This window comes from Gobius niger, assembly GCF_951799975.1.
Source record: "Gobius niger genome assembly, chromosome: 21".
In the NCBI taxonomy this organism is placed as follows: Eukaryota; Metazoa; Chordata; class Actinopteri; order Gobiiformes; family Gobiidae; genus Gobius; species Gobius niger.
Genome location: NC_136872.1, coordinates 22,163,026 through 22,172,864, shown reverse-complemented (window position 1 = coordinate 22,172,864; position 9,839 = coordinate 22,163,026).

Sequence of the window (9,839 nt, the reverse complement as noted above, 5' to 3'; positions counted from 1 at the left end):
CATACGGCACAGTTTCTGCCACTACACTCCATACACAGGAAAGAGAACAGTGACGGGTCTATCCCCAAGCAAAACAGGTTTTGAGGGTCAAACTTTGAACTACATCTCTACTATTTCAGTAAAGTTTTAGATGCAAGAAAGTCTGACTGTAGGTTATGATTCTCAAACCTTTAGACTACCATTATAAACATGTAGTTCTTAGAGACTTACCTTCTTCCATGTAAATAGGCTTTGCCAGATCTTGCTTTTGGCTCTCGGTCTGGGGCAGCTGGACTTTTTCTCTTCTAGCCAAATGTGAAGGCAAGCATGACGACTAAAGTTTTGCATGTTTCCCTTATATGAAAGGACATCCATGGCTTTAGGGGAATGTGGTTTAGTGCACAGTCCATACAGGTTGAACATCAATATTCCTCGCATTCATAGTTTGCATTCTCTACCATTCACTGAACACACTAAAGCTGCAGAATATCAATCATTTTTATTGACAATCGAAGAGAGCTCACCTTCAGTGTTGCTCCCTGTGAGTTTGAATCAATGCCTCTTTTCTGTTAAATTTGACTTGTTTGGAAGGTTTTCACTACTGACGGATTTTCTCACCAGAAAATGCTAACACATGTTAAAGTCAACACAACAATCCATTGGCAGTTCCACATTACAAACATACAGGTGAATAGAAAATAAAACAAATGGATGGCGAGAGAGTGTATCCATTTTACATTTTAGGTAAAAAACAGAATCTTGACAGCAGCAAACAGAGTGAGGAATAGATTCGTCTTGCTGTCATTAACGTGGTTGAACTGTCACCGAAATGTCTGGGCCAGAACAAGGTCGCTTTAATATACAGGTAGGATATTTCTATAATATTGTTATCATTTAAGACATTCCTTGAAGTTTCCATTATAATTTCACTTCATCATTTCTCTTTGCAAAATTATTCACAAGATTTTGTATTTGAAGAGGATTCTCCTGTTCGTTCTGTTGCTTCTCGCTCTGATGCAGCTGGACAGGGCAGGTTTTACATATTTCACCTCAGTTAAAAGACTTCATAGATTTAGGCAAATTTGGTTTCTGCAGAACGATTTACCACAATGTCAATACCAACACTCACAGTTTGCATGCTCTAAAATTACACACCTTTACTAAACCAACACACCACACTACGACTCTAATAATTTGACTCTATTTTCTTGGTGTACCTGGCAGTTTGCCTGCTCTGTGCAGAAATAACAGCGGTAGCACCAGACTGCTGGGCAGAGCAACCCAGAGAGTTGACGTAATCACAACACAACCCTCGCCTTTGTTCCAAAACCAAAAATTGATGCAACCATTGACGACATGATAGATCAGCCTCAGGAGCAGAGCTCCCAGTATGGCCACCATGGTGTAAACAATGGTGCGCTTTGATTGGTCGATCTGCTTCCTGTCGCTGCCTCCTTCCCCAGGCTTTGGACGAGTCAGAACACAGAGAACGAAGACACTACAATAAGCGACTAAAGGCATTAATGCAGCGGAAAGAACCAACCCCAAAGTTCCATAAAGCACTGAATGATGGTGATGGCTGAAGATAAGACTGAAAACCACACTAAAGACCCAAATTAAACCAATGCTGATGTTCCTGATGGTGACTCCGCCCTCCCTCCTCAGCCTCAGGTAGGTGACCGGGTGGACCACGGCCAGGTACCGCTCCACACAGGTGAGAGTGTGGAACAGCACCTGGCCTGCATATGTTGTGGTGAACACACCTTCTGCTACAGCTACAAGTGCAGCTTTGTTCTTACTATAATACCCCCAACAGATCACGCACGACCCTATGACACAGGCCATCTCCATGGCGACCATGTTGAGGGTGAAGACGTCCGAGTGGCTGAGGCCTCCTGACGCAGACGACTGAGGTTTCTTCCATTTGTTGAAGCTGATGTAGAGGACGAGCAGAAACAGGGGCAGGAGCAGGAGGTACACTGTGAACCAGGCTGTGAAGATGTAACGACTCGTAATGTTGGAAATGCAGCTGCGCAATCCTGGATGCACACTGGAGTTACCCACTGAGTCCATCTGACAAGAGGATTATAGAAGAACTCATTACAACCTTTTCGAAGTCAAACTAGATCAAATGTTCATGGTAAACAGCTCCAGAAAACTCTTACACAACACTACACAATGTACAGAATCATATCATATACTGTACATGATATACTTGGCAAAGGAACTAACGTGGCCCAGGGATGGAACAATGAATTCCCAATGGCATATACGTCATTATAAAATGTATGTATAAACTGTTTACAGGTTGCCCCAGCGGCATTGAGGATGGGTCAAATACAGAGAGCGAATTTGTCTACGGGGAGTATACCTTAACCTTTATGACATGTGTTCAATCAAAGCATAAGCTCATGAAGTGTTTGTAGGCTCTAAGTCATCCCATTAAGGTAACCATATCTTAACAACAAACTAAAAGAGTTTATATTATATTCTATTCCAATATACGTACATAGCAGTAGAGATTTTCATATTTCGTGGACAGGTCTGGGCTGATTAAGTTGAGGCTCTTATATTCTTACATTTTGATGAGAAGCTTCCAAAAATTTAAAAGAAATGTTGTAGAGATTATGATTTCAAAGATAACCCTTACTACGAACAGTCAGCAGCACAGTTTTTTCACGTTGCATTCATATTCACGTAGTCACACATTTAACGACTAGATTCTGTGAAAAGTGTGTTCACGGAAACTGACCTTGTTCCCGGTGAAGAGGATTCTCCGGTTCAGTCTGTTGCTCCACGCTCGGATGCACCTGGACTGTGGAGGTTTTGCATTTCTCACCTCGATCAAAAGACTCCAGTGGCTTTAGGCAAATGTTGTAAACCAAACCTAGCTTTGATGATAGAGAAGTGATGCACTACACATGGTAACAAGGCAACTGAAGAAACTGGTACAAGAAGCCGTGGCCAATCTTAAAAGCCTGTTTATTACGCAGTATATATGGAGGGTAGGATAGTTCAGACTAGAGAAGGTTCTTTCTCAAAAACAGTTTTACGTTCCTACTTTACTTGTTGCTGCTTCTGGCCAGAAACAGCAGCACGTTTGCTACAGTGATATTAAAAAGTTTGACATCCTATAACCCATTCTGCCCTAAAATTCAACAATGATTAAAGATTATACAACTTTTAACAGGATATTTTGGCAGCAGTGCCTTCCATATTTGACAGATGAACCAACATGATTGAATGTGGGGAGGCAACCAACCAATTCCTGTGCATTAGAAATTAAAGTAGGGACAGCGAGTTCCACTTTGTTTATGCACAGACAAGAGATTGAAAGTCTTGTGGACTGTGGGGAAAACAAAGGATCTTCTAGAAGACTTTTGAAACAAACTTGTGCCTCCCCCAACCATTAACAACATGCCTATAGCAGGTGGACACTTTCTCATTGTGTGAAATGATGATCACAAACTATGCAAAGTCATATGCAAACTACATCACATTGGTTCAAAAATGGGCACAACTGTAAGTACACCGACCCTACTAGAAACTAGAAAACAATGATTCCGTCTGATAGTTTCGTCCAGTTCTCTTGCTTTGCTTTACTTGCCCCTGGTTCTGTGCAGAAACAGCAGAGGCAGCACCAGGCTGCTGGGCAGAGCGGAGCAGAAAGTCGCAGTCATCAAGGCACAAACATCAAATTTGCTCCAAAGCCAAAACTTAAGGCAACCATTCACCGCATAAACCGACAGCCTTATCAGCAGAGCTCCCAGTATGGCCACCATGGTGTAGACAGTGGAGCGCTTTGATTGGTCGATCCGCCTTCTTTGCCCGCCCCTCTCCCCAGGCTTCGGACGAATCAGAACACAGAGAACGTAAATGCTACAATAAGCGACTAAAGGCAACGCCACACCGGACAAAACAAAGCTGCAAAGTCCAAAGACAGATGGATCATGGTGAATGCTCAAAGGAGCGCTATAAACCACACTAAACACCCAAACCGAAGCGATGCTGATGTTCCTGACGGTGACCCCGCCCTCTCGCCTCAGCCTCAAGAAGATGACCGGGTGGACCACGGCCAGGTAGCGCTCCACACAGGTGAGAGTGTGGAACAGAGTCTGCCCCGTCATGGTGGTGACAACAGCGATCATTCCAGCTTTTAACGGTGGATCCTCAAATCTAAAGTAGCCGTACAGGGCAAAGCCTGATCCGATGATGCTGCTCGTCTCTAAGGCGACCATGTGGAGGGTGAAGACGTCCGAGTGGCTGAGGCCTCCAGACGACTGAGGCTTCTTCCATTTGTTGAAGCCGATGTAGAGGACGAGCAGGAAAACGGGCAGGAACAGGAGGTACACTGTGAACCAGGCTGTGAAGATGTTTCGGCTTGGAACGGACTCGGCACAGTTGGTGAGTTCTGGCTCTACACTGATGTTTGCCCCTTGGTCCATCTAATCAGAAGAAAATCAAAATGTTAAGCTTGAACTAAAACCTTATTCAAAATAGAGTGTGTGATGAGCTTGGTGGCTTATCAGTTGAATTTCCTTGTCCGAAATTGTGAAATAAACTGACAATAAGTCCAATAGTAATCTCAAAGTAAAGTATTATGTAGTTTAGAGCCCAACCTTGTTCTCGTCGCGGAGAATCCTCCAGATTTTGTTGTTGTTCTCGGTCCGATGCAGCTGGACTTCACTGTGAAGGTTTTGCAAGTGTCGCCTCCATAAAAGAAGTCTTTAAGGGCTTTAGGCAAATCTGGTATTATAAATGGGTTTTTTCCCCTTATAATTTGCATACTCTAAAATCACACGTCAGGTCTGTCACTGAGCCAATGCACAGCCAGTATAGTCTAGAGAACATATGCATTACATCCATAATCTTCTTCTCATGCTGTAGCTCGATGCAGCTTCAATATACCGCCGCCTGCTGTTTAGAAGATCACGTAACAGATTCATCCAGGTGCAAGTCGTTGCTTTGACTCACAAAACAGCTTGGAACTATGACAAGGACAAAATATAGGAACAAAAAAAACTGTAGTTCACAAAGCCAGGGTCAATCATACTCAAGGGAGCAGGGTCGTTGTGCAGTAGGAATTAACCTGTTTTCTGCCATCTCAGAGTTGAGTTATTTTCTCCAATTATGCAAACATAAATCTCAAAGCGTGTTGACAGGAGAGTTTACGGTGCCATGCCATTGATCCGACAACCCATTGGTCCAACGTCTCATTATTCCAAAAATTGACCAGTTGTGTTGTGGATGAGAGAGCCATATACAACCAGTGGCCCTAACCTTGCCTGAACCTAGTTTTATTTTTCAAACCCTACTCAATGGGACATTAATTACACTAATGGGCCGACCCTGAGCTTACAGCCTACACATGCATTTCAGTCACGTGATCTTTATTGTTATGGCGGCCATTTTGAAAACCGAAGTAGAATCATGCAGTACTACAACATGTAACAATATCTCTACTCAGGATATAAATGAAAGACAACTGATTGGCAGTGGCATTTTTATGAACCTGTAATCATTGCTCAAGAAGAAAATAGCAAAAACACGGCCCCAGAGACGCACGTTTATGAGAAGAAACCAGTGAGTCAGTGATAAAGTTGTTAGCATGCTACCGGTTAGCATTTAGCTTCAACAGCTCAGCTCTGACCTCTCCAAGAGAAAGCCCTGAACCACAAACATCTAGCCTTGGATACAACATGTGAAAGAGGTCAGAGCTGAGCTGTTACTGTAGTATTTCCTCAGTGTTCATAGATAGTTTATCGTGTTGAAGCCATTGACAGTTGCTAACCGGTAGCATGTTAATGTCTTGAGCAGCTTAAACACTGACTCAGACTGAGACTCTGTTGACATGACAAACTGTAGGAATCACAGAGAAAGGTTTTCTGTTTTCTCTTTGATGTGTTCATTTAGTCTTCAGAGTGAAGCAGATCTTTAGTAAATCCTGCTGTAGCTCCACAGACAGAGCTGCTACGTCTGAGGCACATTTGCTGTTTATGTCACACAAACATGTGTTTTTACTGCTTTCTTCTTGAGCAATGATTATGAGTACACAAAAATGCCACTGTCAGTCAGTTGTCTTTCTTCTTCATCCTGAGTAGAGATATTGTTACATGTTGTGGTGCTGCATAATGCTACTCCGGTATTCAAAATGGCCGACGGAACTATGCGTGATGTCACTGGAAACGCATGCTAACCTTAATCATAACCCTAACTCCCTGATCAGAGGGATGGCAAGCAACAGGTAAAAAAAAAATAGAATAATCAATTGATCAATTTTTAATCAATTTTCTTGCTTTACTTGTTCCTGGTTCTGTGCAGAAAGAGCAGAGGCAGCACGAGGCTGCTGGGCAGAGAGGACCAGAGGGCTGCAGTCATTACAGCACATTTATCAACTTTCACCGGCCACAGAATAAAAACGTAACCACCAACTCCGTAATACAACAGCCTCAGCAGCAGAGCCCCCAGTATGGCCACCACGGTGTAAACAGTGGAGCGCTTTGATTGGTTGATCTGCTTCCTTTGCCCGCCCACTCCCCCAGGCTTTGGACGAATCAGAACACGGAGAACATTGATGCTGCAATAAGCGACTAAAGGTATCGCCCCCGTGGTCAAAACAATAGCGAAAATTCCATAAAGGAGATCATCATTGAGAATGCTCATGGGTACACTGCAAACAACACTCAAGACCCAAACTAGAGCGATGTTGATGTTCCTGACGGTGACTCCGCGCTCTCCCCTCAGCCTCATGTAGGTGACCGGGTGGACCACGGCCACGTACCGCTCCACACAGGTCAGACTGTGGAACATCATCTGCCCCGTCATGGCCGTTGCGATAGTGTTTTTTCCAACAGTCATGGATTCTTCATGAAAACGTAAATAGCTATACAAGCTACCACATGACCCCATGATACCAGCCATCTCCATGGCGACCATGTTGAGGGTGAAGACGTCCGAGTGGCTGAGACCTCCTGACGCAGACGACTGAGGTTTCTTCCATTTGTTGAAGCCGATGTAGAGGACGAGCAGGAAAACAGGCAGGAGCAGGAGGTACACTGTGAACCAGGCGGTGAAGATGTGTTGGCTTGTGATCGACCAGATGCAGATTTCAAATGGTGGACTGAAACTGGAATTAACCACCGAGTCCATCTAATCAAGAGAGTAAACAGTGATTCAAAATGTCTAGTGCTGGGTCAGAAAGGCTGCCCGAGATTTTATTTACCCAGGCCTAGCGTGAAACACATGGCATTTAGTCTGTAAACCATGTCTGAGACTGAACTTCCACAACTTGTCCACACAGAGACAGGGCCTTTAAGGGACTATACAGAGTTTAAAAATGTTATAATTAAAGGGGGGGTATTATGCAAAATCGTCTTTTTCAAGCTTTACATCATGTTATTATGTCATTCCCTCATTAAAAACATGCCTGAAGTGTTGTCTTGGCACATTCACGTGTTTTTGAGTAATCTGTAAAAACTCTGATGGCGGCCATTTTAGGGATAGGTTTGCCTGAGTCCTCCTAGGAACGCCCCCACCTCCTGGAGACGCCTCCGAGCTTTCGTCACCAGCCGAGTAACCAACCACTGCTCCTCAGCAGAACCCCCTCCCCACTGATGCCACAGACAGCGTGTGGAGGGGGCGTGTCGGAAAGGGACAGAGGTTCTTAAAGAGACAGAGGCCTATTTCAAGACATTCACTACAGCCATTTTGAGAGAGCAATTTTATACAAGGCAGTTATTCTAATTTACTGCATTTACAGACCAACAGAAGGTTTGGTCATCATTGTAGTGAGATATAGACTGGTGCTATGTGACTGAAAAAAGCATAATACCCCCTCTTTAAGTATTTTCCTCCCCCTACATGTTCCAACAATGTCCTAATGTGTAGAATGAGCCTGTTCACCACAACTGCCTCTAAAATCCTGCACCGTCACTCAAAAAGGTGTTAATTCAGGTCTGAAATGCCGTCATGCATGAGCTTAATATAGAAGCTGCAGTTACACATAAGACCTGAGGTGGCAGTAGTGAGTATAAAATGGCTAACTTGCATCCAGCCCCTTTAACTAGAAAATATTTTTTCTGGATTACTGGATACAGCGTTTTCCTATCAAAGGAATACATTGCAGTTAATCATTAGACTTTTTTAATATACATATACATTCATAACAATAAGTAAGAAAAGATCAAAACAGCTGGAGAAAAGTTTCACTCTAGGTTTCTGAATGAGTGCATAAGTGTAAAAGTGTAGCTGCATGTTTCTAATCATATCCCGCCTTCATGTATGAATATAATGTATTCAGGACTCAGAGTACAGTCCTCTGATTGGAACAGAGTACATTACAAAATACTTTTTAAGGCGAGTATTCTATGCATTGTAACTTAAGTATTCTCCCCAACACTGTGTGAAAATGAGGCAGCTTGTGATTCGGAGAAAGCATTTCTGTTGCTGAACAGGGAGAGTGTGTGAGCGCCACGTTTACTATTTGCATGTTTTTCTGACAACTCCCTAAAATGTGTCTTTGCCTCTCACTGATTTGTGTCTTGTTACTGCATGAAGCTGTGAGGTAAAAATGGAGTACTATGATGTTTAACAGCAGTAGATGTATTTTTATTTTAAAATCCTAGTATGTTCTGCATAATCTACAGACATGATTATGGATTTTCCAGCTCCTCTGCTTCATTCAGTCTGTTTGTTTTTCAAATAAAGTAAAAGAGACCAGTTCTTGTTTTTACAGTAAACAGATTAAACCAGTAACCAACATAAAAATTAACAATTCAGTGCTGCTAGTCTGGTCCACTATGTTTAGATTTCCTCTGTTGTGGGATTTTCATGGAGAGAATGAAAACTATATATTTTTGGAAACCTTATGGCAGGGGTCGGCAAGTTTTCTTGGCGGAGGGCTGATTTTCTTTATTGTAAATAGACGGAGGGCCGAAGTCGATGATTATTAGCCCAAAGTAAAGCACAACACTGGAAAAATGACCATCTTAAATGAGATAAATGACTTAAAATTGCTTGAATTAAAGTACTTCTATGTTGAAGATACAAATTGAACAAGAATAAAACCCACTTGAAATGAGACAAATAATTGTTTTTCACTTGAAATGACACAAAATTATCTGAATTAAGAGAAAAACCATTACTAGAGGTTTTATCTCGTCTAAGACCAGACCAAATCTACCCAAACCTTTGATTTAATCTGTTAATTAAAGTAGATTTACGTATTTTCTTCCTTAAAAAGATTATTCTTTAACTCTAATAATGTTCAAAGTACTCCCTGATTTGTGTAATAATGTTTCTCAAAATCATCTCGAGGGCCAGAGGTGCTGTGCTGGAGGGCCGGATTTGGCCCCCGGGCCTGACGTTGCCCACCCCTGCCTTATGGTATAAGCAATGAGAAAAACAATGTTTCCATTTGCCCTTATCATTTGGTGAAATTGTGCAACATTTTTCCATTAAAATAAATGGGGAGTTCTGGTCATCGCTACGGTAACGCCAAGAAACATTATGACAAGGGTTTCATTGACTTTTTTGATTGGACCGACCAAATGGAATTATCTGCCAAATTTTGTATATTTCCGACAAAGTAAGTTTTTTACTCCCCATAGAAATGTTATTATCGATATCATTACACCTTTTTAACATATCAGATCAAGTGGAGAAATTGCTTCAAGTTTTTTATAGGCTACTCTAGACAAAAATCCAACAAAATTACGCAGTGAACCGGACGATCTTGTCAATGACTAAGTAAAACCGTTAAAATGTGACCACTCACCCTGTTCTCCGTGAAGACGACTGCAGATCTTCCTGTCGCCTCTTCCTCTGATGCAGCAGGACAGGGAAGACTTTACATGTATCAT